The following is a 17,996-nucleotide window of genomic DNA, read 5'->3' on the forward strand; positions in this document are numbered from 1 at the left end:
GCTTTGTTTGTATAACTTGAGCACTAATCCAGGCATTCTTTAAAGTATTCAGTTGTATTTATTACTGCTGGTAGTAACTTGATTAAAGTGTAGCTATCATTTCTAAGTCTTTTGGATTAAGCACTTGGGCTTCAGACCAGTTGTTTTACATTAGGAAGGTTTGTGGCCTGCACTGTGGTGGCAGGACAGGTAGCTTACATCCTTCTAAGTTGGGAACTGCTGATTTAGAGCTCAGTGTCTGTTATTCTAAAAGTGTATTAGTTCTGGTTTAAGCACTTGGGCTTCAGGCCAGTTATTTTACGCTAAGAAGGATTGCGGTCTGCACTCTTGTGGGAGGAGAGGCTGGACTCTGCCCTTCTGAGCAGGGAATTTCTGGTTAGAGGCTTATAGTGCCTGCATATTCTAACTGTTTCTTACTGAAATTGGTACACCTTGTTTGCTGTAGCATAGACTAGATCCAGGCCTGCTGAATCTAGCTTTATTTGTATGCTTGTTGTTTGTTTATTTCCCTGAAATGCTAATTCCACCTAAAACACGGCCTTTTAGCACTTCTGTGGATCCCTAGTGATATCTGCATTGCTTACTGTACTTATTTCCTTGTTTCACTTGAAAGAAAGTTACTGTTTGTCATTTTTGCATTTAAGTTACCTGTAACACATTGCATTTAAGTTACCTGGCACTTGCTCACTAAGTCAGCACTAACAAATTAAAAGCACTACACCCTCACAAACTCCCCTTGAGTACCTTGTTCCCCATTGGCCCCTTTTTTCAATTATAAAGGAATTCCCAATACTATTCTAGCATGTCCAAAGGTCAGTTGTCAATCTCCTCTCTGGTCCAGCTGGTGAATCTGGGAATCTTGAGGCAATGTTACAACTGCCTCATGTACACAGACAACCCTCTCCTCCTCCCAACAAATTCCAACACATGTGAGAGATGCAACCATATAGCCAAACTGGAGGCTAAGCTCTCTCAACTCAGTACTGGCGTAACCAGTCAGGAGGAGAAGGAAACCACACTCACTACAATTCCAGTCTCACATAGACCTACCACGACAACAAACCAAACACATAAACACACAAAAACATACTCGGAGGCTCTAAATAAAAATCTGCCTAAGCAGCAGAGACCTCCAAAGCAGACACCCAAGCAACCGCTACCCCAAAACAAAACACGTGCAACACATAGCTCACAAAGCCAGTGTGCGGAACAGTCACAGCCCTTAAGGCTAAACAACACACCTGATACACTTGTAATAGGTGACTCTATCGTCAGGCACACTGACGTCCCGCTCACCAGGCTGAACAAGGAGAAGGTCACGGTGAGCTGCCTGTCGGGCGCTAAAATCCGCCACATAACACAAGCACTCAGGTCACTCCAAGGCAAGTACAAATATGACTCAGTCATTGTCCATGCTGGTGTGAATGACCTGAGATGTACCTCCCTGGACTACATGAAAAGAGACATAGAGGAGCTCTATAAGCATGTAGCCCAGGCCGGTATGACCCTGACCTTGAGTAGCATCTTACCCTCACCAAGAATGATGCCACAATATGAAGACAAGATGATCAATTTCAACAATTGGCTTAAGTGTTGGTGTCATTCAAAGGGGATCCAATGCCTGTCAGCCTGGGATGACATGCTCGACAAGCCACGATGTTTCGCTAGGGACGGCTTGCACCTGTCACCCCTGGGCTTTCGGATATTGGCAAAGGCTCTTGCTACATAGTGCCTTTATAGGCAAGGCTCAAAAGACAAACCCACCTCCATAGGTATCACAAGGGATAAGAAACTAAGAGTAATGCTACTCAACGCCAGAAGTCTAAACCTCAAGATACATGCACTCGAAACTCTCCTTAGCATGGAGAACATCGATATCTGTGCAGTAACAGAAACCTGGTTCAAGGCTCCCGAGAGCACCCCAGCACTACCAGGTTATACCTCATACCATGCTTTTCGGCCCCAAAACTTGGACCGAACCACAAAAGGAGGGGGAGTATCAATATTCGTCAAAGACACCCACACCTCCAGGTTGGTGGCACAGCACAAAGCATCAGAGACTATCCATGTGCAACTAACTGTGGGTAAAACTGCCTTCCAGTTTATAGCCTGATACAGACCACCCTCCCAAACACAGGAACCCCACTTGGCCTTCCTGAGAATACTGGAAAATATGAAGGTCTCTCCAAACACCATTATATTGGGTGACTTCAACTACCCAAACATAGACTGGGAGCATTACTCTAGCTCCAACACCCTAGCCCAAAGGTTCCTAGAATTTATAAACTCAAATGCTATGGAACAACTTGTTACCACTCCCACAAGAGGGGAAAACATACTGGACCTGATCATCACCAACATGGGGACACTATGCTCCAGACCAGAAGTGTATCCCTCACTGATAAGATCAGACCATAAACTAATCTCACTGGATATTCACATCCCGACCTCACCCCCTGCCCAGAAAATCACAGTGAAAAACGTCTCTAAAGCAAATTTCACATGCCTCAAAACCGAGGCGAAATCCTTCAAAGCCCCCAGGCCTGTGGAAAATACGGCCCAGACCGCAGAATCCTTTATAAACGCATTCTATGAACACCTTCAGGAATGCATGGATCATGCAATCCCAAATAAAACCAAGACCCAGTCCTCCAAAGGCAGACGTCCTGTCTGGTGGACCCCAGCCATAAACAAACTATACAATAGAAGGAGGAAGCTACTACATGATAGAGCAAAATCCCAAAAGGGAAGGCATCTCTGATCAGTATTGGCAAAAACTACGGGCACTCATAAAATCGTCTAAGGCCAGCTTTGAGAGAAAAATTGCACAGGACACTAAGGATAATCACAAGGCTTTCTTTAGTTATGTTAGGAACCTGGGTGGGAATTCCCAGATATGCTCAGAATTAGTCCAAAATGACAAAAATACACCAAGCCCACAGACATTGCCAACATCCTAGCTGACAGGTTCAGTGCAAACTTCTCCCCTCTCCCCACCAAAAGGGCAAATATCTATCCCAACAGAGTGCTGCCCCTGACATCTCAGATGCTCAGGTAAGAGCCGCCTCTCCAAAGCAAAAACACAGCATCAATGGGACCAGATGGTGTCCCGGGCTGCGTCCTACATGAACTCCAAGAAGAGCTAAACCCAAACATAAAACTACTGTTCAATCTTAGCCTTACCACAGGATATGTACCCAAAGAGTGGCGTAGCAACAGTGGTCCCTCTCCACAAAGGTGGTGCCTCAACGGATCCTGGAAACTATCGCCCCATAAGCCTGACTAGCTTGGTCTGCAAAGCCATGGAAAGGATCATCATGGACCTCATAAATAAAGATATTGGGGACCTACAGACACTGGATCCTACCCAGTTTGGCTTTGTTAAGGGCAGATCCTGCCTCTTAAACCTGGTCAATTTCTTTGAAACAGTCACCAAGGCCATTGACGAGGGGAAGGTGGTCCACACAGCCTACCTGGACCTCGCAAAAGCCTTCGATACAATACCCCACTCGGGCATTATAGATAAGCTCACCAGCTTAAATATAAACCCCTATGTCACTAGATGGGTTGCAAACTGGCTCAAGGACAGAACCCACATGGTTAGAATTGCTGGAGCGATGTCAGACTCCAAACCAGTTACAAGTGGCGTCCCACAAGGCTCAGTCCTGGGTCCTCTCTTGTTCGGTATATATTTCTCGGCGGTACAGGCCAACACGGAAGGACTGTGGCTGACCAAGTTCGCAGATGACTGCAAACTGGGCGCCATAATCAACTCTCCAGCCGACACAAGCATCCTCCAAAAGGGCCTCATAGAAACAGACAACTGGTTCCAGAGCCATGGCCTCAAGCTAAACGCCAAAAAGTGTATAGTCATCCCCTTTGGCAAAACAAAGTGCCCACAAATTACCACATAGGTGGTAATCCATTAAGTACAGAAGAAGTCATTAGGGACCTGGGGACCCAAGTTGATAGCAATCTCTCATTTGACAACCACATGGCCAAAGTGGTTAGAAAAACATTTTATATAGCCCACCTAATCATGAAGGGATTCACATCTAGATCAGGGGTGGTCATTGTACCTCTTTACTCATCCCTCATCAGGCCCATAATTGAGTACAATGCCCCTTTTGGGATGTACCTTACCAGACACCTGCAGCAACTGGAAAGACCCCAAAAGTACCTCAACAAGAGGATCAAAGGGCTCAAACAGATGCCATATGCTGCCCGGTTAAAGAAACTCCAGCTCTACTCAGTGGCTTACCGCCTGCTCAGAGGCGATCTGTGCCTGACGTATAAAGCCATGTCCAACCCGGAATTAATGGACATGCTGCACCTCAGAAAATCCAAATCCCATCGAGCTACGCGCTCGAGAGACTTGAACCTCAGCACTGAAATAAATAGGATATGCTGGAGGGACAGATTCATAACCCAGAGGCTCCCTTCACTCTGGAATAAAATCCCAGTCCAAGTTAGGCAAAGTCCCACATTGACTCTCTTCAAGAGGAATCTTGATGAGTGGATGGGAGATCGTAGGTTTACCCCATCTATCACTTCTGTGTGACTGTTAGACAGAGGCACAGTATACTAACCTCAAAAAAAGGCATAGCAAAATTAATTTAAAATGGGTGGCGAAAGCCAAACACACTCTGGCTAGGCTTATAAATGCCCTAGGGCAGATAGCCTAGTATGAACCTATGAACTTATGAACCTATGAACAAGCCAAAGGTCCTACAATAACGTAGCAACAGCCTGCAGTCCATTTTTTCTGCCACGAACATTAACAAGAAAGCAATAAATCACATCACCTTAAACAGACTTGACTTTTAAACTTTTTTTACAGCTATTACAGGGATCAGTTCTCTACAATGAGCACTTACCTTGATGTACGGAAGATCTCTCTTGCAGTTGTACGGCATTTACCTTTCAAGATTTCCATTCAAAAGACCTACACATTTATGTAAAAGACTTCTGTAACAACGAGGCCCTAGGAATGTAACAGGAATTTTGGACAGAGCAACTTCCTGCTTTCATATGTGCTGTTACTGGTGGGGGTGGGGGTGTGACGCAAGTGGTATCTTGGATTACAAGAATCCGATTGGCTGCCACCACTTGCTTTATCAAAACCTTTTAAACAGGATTTTCTAAAATATTTTTAATGCGACCTTAATGTAAAAACATGCTGAATAGTAACTATATAAGGTAATTTACACATTCAGTTACCATTTCAGCGTGTTTTACATTAAGTTCAGCTACAAATCTGGATGCCAGTTTCTCACGTTTGTGGAAGGCACTCGGGGGTAACAGCTTCAAATTACTGTCTTCTCATGGCGTGCTTGGTGTTAAGCACAGAGGCGCCATGAGAAGGTACTCGGGGTTAATGAGTTAAGAACTTCTTTTCATAAGTGGGTGAGTGGGTGTCAGATCACCACTTTTGAAAGGCAGTCATGCCTTTTGGTGAGAGTACAAGCTCTCATTATTTTGCCAGAGGACATGACAATCTGGTTGGCAGACCGAGAATGCAACTCTGTAGATAAGCTGAGGAAAAGAAAGATTTTTACTTAGCAAGCAGGGCATCAGTGCACAGGAAAGGGATACCCAGTGTTGCACATGGATATAAGGGAACCCATGGTGGACAGTCTAAGCCACCCCAAAAGAGTCCACCAGTAACAGGGGAAGCCAATAGTTCAGGTACACAGCCAGAATCAAGTGTTAAATATTTTTAATGTAACCAACGGAAAATGTAGCATATAGCTGTTCACAGAGGTAAGGTGGGAAACAAAAGGTGGGGGAGCCAGCAAGTGGGCATAGCAGTATGCCAGTGGTAAGTTGTCTGGAGACAACAGTGGTACCAAACTATCACAATAGGTTATATCCTATTATAGTGGATGGAAAACAGGCCACTCCTAAGAGAGACATAGCCTGTGACATAACCATTCTAGAGCCTGCAGTGGTTAAGGAAGAACAGCACTTGCTTGGGGAGTCCATTCCAGTCAGAGCTTTAGGAAGCACCCCATTCCATATGCCTTTGGCCAGGGTTCATCTTGACTGGGACAGTGGAAAAGGAAGCAGACAAATAGGTGAGCTTGAGGATATAGGTTCATAGGTAGGTTCATAGGTAGGTACTAGGCTATCTGTCTGAGGGCATTTATAAGCCTAACCAGAGTGTGTTGGCTTTCACCGCCCCATTGATTAATTAACTGAGCCTCTGTCAAGCAGAGCCAATGAAGTGATCCCAGGGGTGTATTTTATGTTACCCATCCATTCGTCAAGGTTTCTCTTGAAGAGTGTTAGTGAGGGGCTCTGCCTAATGTAGTTAGGAATTTTGTTCCAAAGCATGGGGAGTCCCTGTGACAGGAATCTATCCCTCCAGCATGTTCTATTTATTGTTGTGGTGAGGTTTAGCTCACTAGAGCACATGGCTCGCAGTGACTTGGATTTCTTTAGGTGGAGCATGTCCATCAATTCTGAGTTGGACATGGCTATGTACGTCAGGCAGAGATCACCTCTGAGTAAGTGATATGCCACTGAGTACAGCCGGAGTTTTTTCAGTCGGGCTGCATAAGACATATGTTTGAGGCCAGTAATCCTCTTGGTGAGGTACTTTTGTGGTCTTTCCAGCTGTTGGAAGTGTCTTGTGAGATACATTCCAAATGGGGCATTGTACTCTATGATGGGTCTGATGACTGATGAGTAGAGGGGCACTATAACCTCTTTATTTCTAGATGCGAACCCTTTAGTAATTAGATGGGCCACATAGAAGGATTTCCTAACTACTTTGGCAATATGATTATCAAAGGAGAGATTACTATCTACCTGGGTCCCCAGATATCTTATTACCTCTTCTGTATTAAGGGGACTGCCACCTATGTGGTAATTCGTGGGTGTTTTGTTTTTCCCAAATGGGATGACTATGCATTTTTTGGCATTTAGCTTGAGGCCATGACTTTGACACCAGGTGTCCGTCTCAGTAAAGCCCTTTTGGAGGATGTCCGTGTCAGCCAGAGAGTCATTTATGGCTCCAAATTTGCAGTCATCTGCAAACTTGTTTAGCCATAGTCCTCCTGAGTTTGCCTGTACTTCTGAGAAGTATATGCCAAACAGTAGAGGTCCCAGGACCATGCCTTGTGGGGCACCACTTTTGACTGGTTAAGAGTCAGACATTGAGCCTGCTATTCTTACCCTGTGAGTTCTGTCTGCAAGCCAGTTAGCAACCCATCTCGTGACATAGGGGTTTATGTTCAGGCTGGTGAGTTTTAGCCTGCTATTCTTACTGTGTGAGTTCTGTCTGCAAGCCAGTTGGCAACCCATCTCGTGACATAGGGGTTTATGTTCAGGCTGGTGAGTTTTTCTGTAATACCCAAATGGAGAATGGTGTCAAAAGCCTTGGAAATGCCAAGGTAGGCTGTGTGAACCACCTTTCCCTCATCTATGACCTTGGTGACTGTCTCAAAGAAGTCAACCAGGTTTAGTAGGCGTGATCTGCCCTTAACAAACCCGAGCTAGGTTGGGTCAAGTGTTTGGAGGTTCCCTATGTCTTTGTTAATGAGTTCCATGATGATGCGCTCCATAGCCTTGCAGATCAGGCTAGTCAGGCTTATAAGGCAATAGTTGCCAGGTCAGTTGTGGCCCCTCTTTTGTGGAACGGAATAACCATTGCTGTGCACCATTCTATGGGCACGTAGCCTGTGGAGAGGCTGAGGCTGAACAGCGTGTTTAGGTGGGGGGTTAGTTCATTCTGTAGTTCTTGCAAGATGCAGCCTGGAACACCATCTGGCCCCATTGACGCTGTGTTTTTTTGGCTTTTGAAAGTGCTGTTTTCACCTGTGCATCTGTGATTTCTGGGACACTACACTTTTCCAGTATTGTTGTGGGCCCTTTTGGGGGTGAGAGGGGGGTGAAGTTTGCACTGAATCTATCTGCCAGGATGTTGGCAATATCAGTAGGTTCAGTATATTTTGTGCTATTTTGCACTAGCTCAGTGCATATCTGTGAGTTGCCACTTAGATTCTTAACATAGCTAAAGAAGGCTTTGTGGTTATCTTTTGAATCCTTGTCTATTTTTCTTTTAAAGTTAGCCTTGGATGATTTTATGAGGGACTTTAGTTTCTTACTGATACTGATCAGAGATGTCTTTCCTTCTTGGGATTTGCTTTATTTCTGAACTAGTTTCCTCCTTCTTTTGTATAGCCTGTTTATGGCAGGGGTCCACCAGACTGGTTTCCTTCTCTTAGAGGAGTGAGTCTTAGTTTTGCTAGGGATGGCATAATCCATGCGTCCTTGTAGGTGCTCATAGAGTGCATATGTAAAGGTCTCTGCATCTTGGGCAGCGTTATTCTTCAGCGTGGAGGCTGTGAAACTTACCGCCTCTGTCTTAAGTAAGGTGAGGTTTGCTTTAAAAATGTTTTTTACTGTGGTTTCCTTAGTTGGGGGTGGTGGTGGGGTGTGGACATCCAAAGTGATTAGCTTATGGTCTGGTCTAACCAGTGACGTGTTGACCTTCTGTGTGGAACACCTGTCGCCCATGTTGGTGATGACCAGGTCCAATATGTTTTCACCTCTGGTAGGGGAGTTTACAGGCTGATCCAGGGCATTTGAGTTGATGAATTCCAGGAAGTGCTGAGCCTGGGAGTATTCACTCAAGTAGTTTTCCCAGTTAATGGTAGGGTAATTGAAATTGCCCAGTATCAAGGTGTTTGGTAGGACCTTCATGTTTTCTAGTGTCTCCAGAAAGGCGAAGTGGTGGTCCTGGGTCATGGAGGGTGATCTGTAGCAGGCCACAATTTGCATTGCAAATGTGCCCGATGTTAGTTGCACATGGATTATCTCAGAGGTATCATGCTGCGCCACTAACCTGGAGGTGTAGGTATCCTTGATGAATATGAATACACCCCCTCTTTTTGTGTTTCAGTTCATGTTCTGTGGCTGAAATGTGCAGTATGAGTTGTAGCCCAGTAGTGCTGGGGTGCTCTCTGGAGCCTTGAACCAGGTTTCATTTACTGCACAGATGTCGATGTTCTCCATACTGAGGAGTGCTTTGAGCACGTGCATTTTGAGATTTAAACTCCTGGCACTGAGTAGCATAACCCTCATTTTTCTGTTAATTGTGATGTTTACAGAGGTGGGTTTGACGTTTGAGCCTTGCCTAAAAAAGGCATTATGGGGGCAGCAAGAGCCTTGGCCAGTATTCAAAAGTCTGGGGGTGATAGGTGCAAGTCGTTTCTTGCAAAGGAATGCGGCTTGTCGAGCATGTCATCCAGGCTGACAGACACTGGATCCCTTTGAATGACACCAGAAGCTTAACCAATTGTTGAAATTGATCATTTTTTCTTTATACTGAGTTATCATTCTTGGTGAGGGCAGGATGCTACTTATGGTCAGGGTCATACCTGCCTGGGCTACATGATCAGAGAACTCTTCCATGTTTCTTTTCATGTAGTCCAGGGAGGTACATCTCAGGTCATTCACACTAACATGAACAATGACAGAGTCATATTCATACTTGTTCTGGAGTGACCTGAGTGCTTGTGTTATGTGGCAGATTCTGGCTCCCAACAGGCAGCTAACAGTAACCTTCTCCTTGTCCAGCCTAGGGAGTGAGACATCAGTGTGCCTGACTATAGAGTCACCTATTACTAGTGTGATAGGTATGTTATTTCGCCTTAAGGGTTGTGATTGTGCGGCACACTGATTTTGTATTTTATGTGTTGTCTGGTTTGTGATGGGAGGTGCAGGTTGTTTGGGTGTCCACTTTGGAGGTCGCTGATGCTTTTGTAGGTTTTTATTTAGAGCCTCCGTGTATGATTTTGTGTATTTATGTGTATTTTTTGCCATTGCTAGCTTAGTAGGTCTATGTGTGGCTGGAGGTGTGGTGCACATGTTAACCTTCTACTCTTGACTGTCTGTTCCAGTCTTGGGTGGAGAGAGCTTAGCCTCCAGTTTGGCTGTATAATTGCATCTCTCGCATATGTTGTGATAGGAGGAGGGGGGTGTCTGTTTACATGAGGCAGTTGTAACACTGCCTCAGGATACCCAGATTCACCAGTTGGATTGGAGAGTACACCTGAAATTGCCCTTTGGTCATGCCTGAATAGTAGGGTGAGCTGCTTAGTTGTTTGGTTGGTGAGGGGTGAATAAAGAGCCTTGCCCTGCTGGGCAATCAAGTGTCAGGGTATATTAGTGCTTGCTATTAGGTTTGAGCAAGTGCTGGGCTGTATGATGCTTTTTGAGTGCTTAGGTTGAAAGGTAGACTAGTTTCTAGGGAAAAACTGAAGAGGAGACTTAGTGGAGCTGGGAATATTTTATCCCTAGCTAACCGGCTCTGCCCGACATACAAAACCACACAAACACAGTTTTTATAGCAAGGAAATGAAAGAAATAGAAATTAGCCCAAAATGGCCTATAAACTACTAACCTCTGGGCTGGAACCCCCTCCAGGGACAGATAGGCTGCTCAAAGCTCCCCTCTCTCACAGGTGAACAGAGAAACTTCCTTCTATCCAAGTAAGGTATGGACGACTCAGATGTCCTATAAGGACTGATTTTGATAATGCAGTACCTTTTATGAATGCAGTTACATGCAGTCAGTCTTGGAGACAGTGATGTGGGCCTAGTAGCCTGGAGTAGACCCAGACAGACACCACAACTGAGGCCAGGGATAGTAGTGTGGCTTTTTCAGGGAGAGAGCTACTCTGTAATAGTGAGCCTGAAGGTGAGACCTTGGACAGAGTGACTGCAAGAGCATAGGTGAGTGGTAGTACCTCATCTGACAGTGAGGCACCACTGTCAGAGTATACCTGACTTCCTGTGGAAGGGGAGCTGGGAAGAGTCACAAAAGTAAAGCTGAGATAGAATCAACTATCAGATTCTACACTAAGAGGGTTCAGGTATGTAGCTAGGGAGGTACATGATTCTCAAGAAAAAGGGGAATCTGTATACTGGAACAAAGGGTTACTGTATAGAAAGTGGACCCCTTAGGGGAGAGCTAGAGGATGAGGTAATACAGCAGCTGGTAGTGCCTACAGCCTACCATCTGGCACTTCTAGCCATAGCCCATAGCATTCCTTTTTCTGGTCATATGGGCATAAAGCATACCAAGAGACGTTTTATGCAGAACTTTTATTGACCTGGGATATCAAAAGATGCAACAGGGTACTGCAGGATCTGTGAGCAGTACCACAAGGTAGGCAAGGCAGGAGACAAGGTCAAAGTTCCTTCGATGCCTTTGCCTGTGAATGAGGAGCTATTTCAAAGGGTAGCTATAGATATTGTGGAGCCTCTGAGTACCCCAAGTTCCACAGGAATGAAGTATATCCTATGGTAGGAGCTTATGTTGCTAGATACCCTGAGGCAGTGGCTCTGTCCTCCATCAAGTCAGAGTAGATGGCAAATGCTTTGATAGAGATTTTTAACAGGGTAAGTTTCCCAAAAGACATACTGACTGATAGAGGTGCCAATTTCCTGTCAGACCTGCTGGCTTGCATGTAGCAGTTCTGTGGGATGAAGCTGAAGACCACCCCCCACTCCCAGACAAGTGGTCTTCTGGAAAGGTTAATCTCTGCACTAAAGACCATGCTACAGGCATTTGCAGACCAGTTTAAGAGAGAGTGGGACAAATATTTGCCCCATCTGTTGTTTGCATACAGGGAGGTGCCCCAGGAATACACAGGTTTTTCACCCTTTGAGTTGCTGCATGGGCATAGTTAGAGGGGGCCTTTAGATTTGATTTGTGATGAGTGGGAGGGTGACTATGAATCTCACAAGGAGTGGTGGCATATGTCCTAAACCTCAGGATAAGGTGTAGGAAGCTCATGGGCTTGGCTTGACCCATGAGAACCTGATAGGAGTCCAACAGCAGAAAAAGGTCTGATATGATAGGAATTCTTGAGCCAGAGAAGATGCTGTGGGACAACAGGTGATGGTGCTCATTCCTGTCAGATACAATAAGCTGCAGGCAGCTTGGGAGGGATCCTTCAAAGTGGTAAGGAAGGTCAGTGATATTAACTACATGGTAGAACTGCTAGGCGGGAGGCAGGGGCACAACCTGTACCACGTTAACATGATGAAGCCTTACCACGATAGGGAAGCCCTTGTGCTGGGTATATGCAGAGGATGGCAGGAGGAGTCTGAGGGGGATCTTGTGACTGATCTCCTCACTGATGCTCAAACTGCCACTTCACTGGAAGAGGTAGCAATATCCCAGAGGCTATCTCCTACCCATGTTCAAGAAATCTGTGCTGTGTTACAGACGTTAGGGGACATATTCACTGGAAACCATGATGCACCCACCTGATACAGCACCGTGTGGATACAGGGCCACAAAGACCTATCAAGCAGGCCCCTTACAGGGTGCCTGAGTGAGTGAGACAGACACTGAGGGAGGAGACGTAGGAGATGTTGGAACTGGGAGTAATACAGGAGTCCAGCATTCCCTGGGCCTCCACAGGGGTGCTGGTACCAAAGAAGAATGGCAACACTAGGTTCTTTGTGGACTAAAGAAAGCTGAACAGTCACACAGCAGATGCATAACTCAAACCTAGGACAGATGAAGCCTTAGAGAAGCAGGGTGGGGATAAGTACCTGACCACTATTGATCTGATATGTGATGACCACTCTCTGGGCAAGTGATCATGGAGCCTCAATCCTCACCACTGATACCAGTGGGAGACATTCACTTTCAGAGAAATAGATAAACACAGTATTTTCAGATGCAGCTCTCTGTACCAAGTACAATTTCCCTTAAGAGCACAAAAGGAACACACTCATCCCGGGGTCTGGATTTCTTTATATCTGTATCCCTCCAGATCCTCAATAAGAATACCCTCTGATACAGATGTAGGGTTAGGTCCAAGCCAAGTCCTCCAGCACCTTCTCTGTGAACCCAATACTTTGTGTCCCTGCCTCAAGTAGCTGACACAAGCATTCTTTGGGATTTAATTTTTCACACACACACACACACACACACACACACACACACACACACACACACACACACATGGAAAAAGCTGACACAGATTTACCTGTTGTGCCCCCTTCTGCCCAGAGTATAAGGTTGTTATCACTGCCACCAGATACTCCACAATCAGCTACTCTTAAGGCTCTTAACAATGGGTATACTGTGTAATATTAATACTAATACAAATGGCAGTAGTTGACCAAGACAGCTAGGCTTTCAGGAGTGGCCCACACAGTGCCACCAAAAAACTATAAGCACTCTCAAGGCTTAAATACTTTCTAAAAGGACAGCCACAATAAAAGTTTTAAATATATTTAATAATAAATAACAAAAGAACATGAAAATACTGAATATATATTCACAGTAAACCACATAGTTCAAATCACAGGAAATACTGAAAATAACATTGATGGACAGACTCAGACAAATACAGAAAAACAATATCTAAACTAAGCTTTACTATATTTATCTGACTGAATCTAGGAGAATTGCCATTCCCTTCTTACTTAATAGAGCAAGGCAGATGATGTGGTGAATGGTCCTTCTTGTTGTCAGGCTCAAGACAGAATGCTCAATGCTCAGAGATTACACCCTGTAATATCTGAAAAATATTATTTCCAGGGCTGGCAGAATTACCTCATTTGGTCACCTGACTCTAGGTTCTCACAGTACCCCTTTTGAAGCTGACACAGGAATTTAGCATAGACGGCGACACTATGCATCTAAATGTTTATGGCAGTGTCCTGGATCTATGAAACAATTACAGTACTTCCCCTTTTTTTACTGAAGCTAATAAATAATGGCTTCTTCCAGACCTATTCTCCAGTCCTATTCATCACTATTGGATGCCATTTTAACGGTTTAACAGCTCATTTACATTTCCATTATTTTTCCTAATGTAAGTTAGCTGGTTAACCTCTGCTCTACCAGTGCTCTCAGTTATAGTATATATATTTATTCAGGAACTACCTGCATGTATGTTTCCTTTCTGTCCAGCAGGACCAACTGTTTGTACATTTTTCAGCACTAACAATTTTACAAGTACATTTTGATATTCAAATTCCATACAGTTCTAATACATCTGTAACACAAGCATCATATATAAATCAGTTTGATATTCAAAGGATATATCATGCTTAACAGAACTCAAACTGGCTATACTGGCACTAGCCCATATCATCACATCTGTGATGACACTACTCTTCACCATTGTGAGCACTTCATGTGGTCATTACAGATTTTGGGAAATGGTGGGTACAGTGAAGGCTCCGATGAGACATACTACTGCAATTATCATTACTGTGCATAGGAGTGCAAATGATATCATGGGTAGCAAGATTGTCAGGGTTATCTATGCCTAGGATACAATATGTCCCTGTAGTGGATGTGTACCAGGGTCCTTGCAGAGTATAGGCCTAACACCATTGTCACAAGCTGTCATTAGCTATAGCACCCCTATCATGAGAGTGCATGAAATTCTGCATCCAGGTAATGCAATGGCACCCTATTATCACAGGCAATCATGAGCCCTGGCACTCAACAACAGATTACATCAAGGTCTATGTCACATACAGGCACTGTGGCCCTGTCACAGGAAGTTACAAGGCCTTTTGCCTTTGGTGTTCACTACAGTTAAGTCACCATGCACCACAGTCTCACCTCCTGCAACATCTCCCCACACCCTTCTGTGTGCCCTGTGTCCAATCTGGTTTATGTTGACAATCTTGTGCAAATGTTAATTACTTTGACCCACAATTCCCATTAACCTATGTTGTATTGAGGTGATGTGTGTTTAATTTATTTAGTTATTTATTTACCTATTTATTTATTTATTGTCAGTTGTTTACCAGGAAAGTCCAACTAGGTAGAAGCCCATTTTCAGCAGAGGTCTGGGGAGAAAAGTTCCAAAGTATTACAAAACATTTTAAGAATAATAATTATATAGTCATTAAAAATAATACAGAAAACAAATGTAGTTTAAATAATTATACTAAATTAGACATAAAATGAAAATATTGGTTAAGAGGACATACAAGTTATACGACAATAATTTAACAATTAGAGAAATGTTATTAATCCATTTATAGAGAAATTAAAGGTAAGTTAGTAAAATACAAACAGGAACTGCAATAAAAAGTGAGAGAAAAGCAGGCTTATGGTATATTTAGTGAGAAAGCCAGGGGAGAGAAATTGATAGGAGTAAGGAAGTAAGTGAAGAAGGAAGAATAAGGAGATGTATAGTATGAACTGGTATTTGTCCAGATTTAAGGATATCGTTTATCCTGGTTTTGATGCACAGTGTGACCAGACCATGCATGTAGACCTGCATGCATTATGTTTGGACTGTGTGACACTGTCTCTTTATGATGGACCTTGTCCATAGTTGTTAACCAAAGGTCACCTTTTCACCATTAGCACTTTGTACTCTTAAGAATCTCTGCCTGAGGGGAGCTTTCTGCATGTGTGCTATTCTGTGTCACTTCAGTCTCTTCTCCTGTTGTTACTATGGTATCTAGGACAGGTCCTAACAGAGCCCTGTCATATGGCTGACCAGGATGTTGCTATACAATCAAGCTACACAGCCTGGCACAAACAACAATTGTCCTGCTAGTTATGTCAGGAGGACAGTTAAAGTGTGCCACCAGGGATCCCATTCAGGAGATCAGATCGACTCAACAGGAAGTCTGTAGTCAAGCCAACATGATAGACTTTCCAAAAAGTCAAATGATGGAAAACAACAAAAATCTACATTTTTGCAGGGAGCAAGACCCTCTGCACCATCCACAGCCCCTGTATATTATACATACCAACTCCAAGACTGCACTACAGTGGGAAAAAGGGTAAATTCCCCAATTCCCACTGTACTGCGATCTCCATTCAAAATGTTTGACATTTCAGAAAGTCTCAACCATATGTAGTTTGACTTTCTGTTGAGTCAATCTTGTGATTGGGACCTGCCATCAGATATGCTTAAGCAGCAGAAGCATGCATGAAATGCACCACACAAAAGATACATTCACTACCAATCTGGGTCTCATCATAGGCAGTGTTACATTGCGATTTAGCCACAGTTTCAGAATTTCTGCGAGGGTCCATGAGCTAGAGATTCAGGAGGGATCCAGCATCACCTGCAACATACAGCAAAATATATGAGGATTCAAGTCAGAGTTTATGTATCAGTAAACATTCATTTTTGCACAATAATGCTGCACCAACCAGATGGCCCCATGAAGTCACCTAGCTGGAAGTGATGATGCGCCAGCTATGGTGCTAAATCAGAGAATACTAGCCCTTTCTGTTCACATAACTCTGTGAATGATGTGTGACTGGGCCTGGTAGACTTTTATTGCTACTTGTTTGCAATCTATGGCATCCACTACCCCATGGAGGTGTGGAGTTAAAGAAGCCACTGATGGTCTGTGATGACCTAGGGTGTTAGGTATACTTTTCCACATACATAAGCATAATGCTGTGACATTTGTTAAATATTCATCTCCCGCATGCATGTGATTCACCTAATGTGTTCCTAACTGGTCATTCAAAGGTCCCAGTTAGGATAGTAAAAGCTAGACATACTTTGGAGTCTACGGGGTAGGAACACCACACATTGACCTACATTTAGCATGTGAGATGTATACATCTACTGCTCACCTTGCTATGTCACAATTACACAGAAAGAGCCATTACCTGCTTGTCATTCATGTTGTGGAATGGTATTGACTGTCTAAGCTGTTGTTGTTGTAGTTGTTGTTGTCACAGTTTGCAATCACTTGCATCCAGACCAAGAGCAGCCACAGGAAGTACAGACTAGTTCTACTGAGTACAGAGTGTTGCTACTTCAAGCATCTTGGTAAACTATAGCTTTGAAATTTCCTGTGTCCAGCACAGCTGAGCAGTAGGATGTGCAAGCTGCTGCATGTACGAGTATGAACCATAACACTCTTTTTCCTGCCTACATTTTTCATGATATCATAGCCTCATTTTATTTACATCTCTGTGCAATTCTCTAAACTGCCCAAATCCTGCATGTTGTTGCTAACTGTGCAACTTACTACTGCATTCTCTGTAGTTTTTTTATGAATTCTGCCCTTTATATTTTCATTGTCCAAACAAAATAAATGTTGTAAGCAATTATCTTTTTTTGGTCAGCATAATTACTATTTAAGATAGTCAGGGTATAAAAGGGATGAGTTATCTTTATGGTTCATCTGATGAAGTCTGATCCTGCAGACGAAAACGCGTGTGTTAAGAGCGTTAATGTTTGAGTGTAGCGTGATCTACGTTTTTTGTTTGAGTTCAACGTGGTTTGAATAAAATAGTGATTTGAGGCAACAATTTCCGCTCTCCACTCTTCTTTTAGGATTTGTTTGGCGTTCAAGGTTGGAGTTTTTTTTTTACCTACCACCACTTTTTTAAATTTTTATTACAATACTATCCTCTGCCATTTTCTGTGCAACTTGAATACTTTAATTTGCCTCTCTCATTGCATATGTATACTGTTATAGTAACTAATAATTTACAGTAAACTCTCCATTAACCAGCACCCATGGGGATTGTTAGATGCCAGATAACTGTAGTTTCTGGTTGCTTGAGAGTTACTATTAAAAATAGGCCTGAATAATACTGTTCCCTATACTGCTTGTTTGGTTTGACTTGTTCTCAGGTTGGGGAAAGAATGAATTTATTCCTGTCTTCCTTTTTAAAACTCTAAACCTCTAAAAACGTAAGGTCTGTGTCTGTGGGGAGGAAACAAAGTGCAACACATGAAGATTGTTCTATATTTTTTTGATATTTTTTTGCTGGTTGCTTGAGTTCTGGTTAACTGAGAGTTTACTGTATATTGTAGCTCTTCTGAGTGCAGAATTTTTTTTAAAGGCAGTCTTTCTTTTGAATAAAAGGCAGTATTGAAAAAGGCAGCCAAGAGAAAATGAAGGAAATCAGAAGTTTGGCCTTGATTTTTTTCTGGGAAAAAATGTGTTTATCGCAAACTACTTGGTCCATCTTCTTAACTGTAGTCAAATGTAAATGCATCTTTCCTTATCAGT

This window comes from Protopterus annectens, chromosome 3.part0 (assembly GCF_019279795.1).
Source record: "Protopterus annectens isolate FY-2018-M chromosome 3.part0, PAN1.0, whole genome shotgun sequence".
Lineage (NCBI taxonomy): Eukaryota > Metazoa > Chordata > Ceratodontiformes > Protopteridae > Protopterus > Protopterus annectens.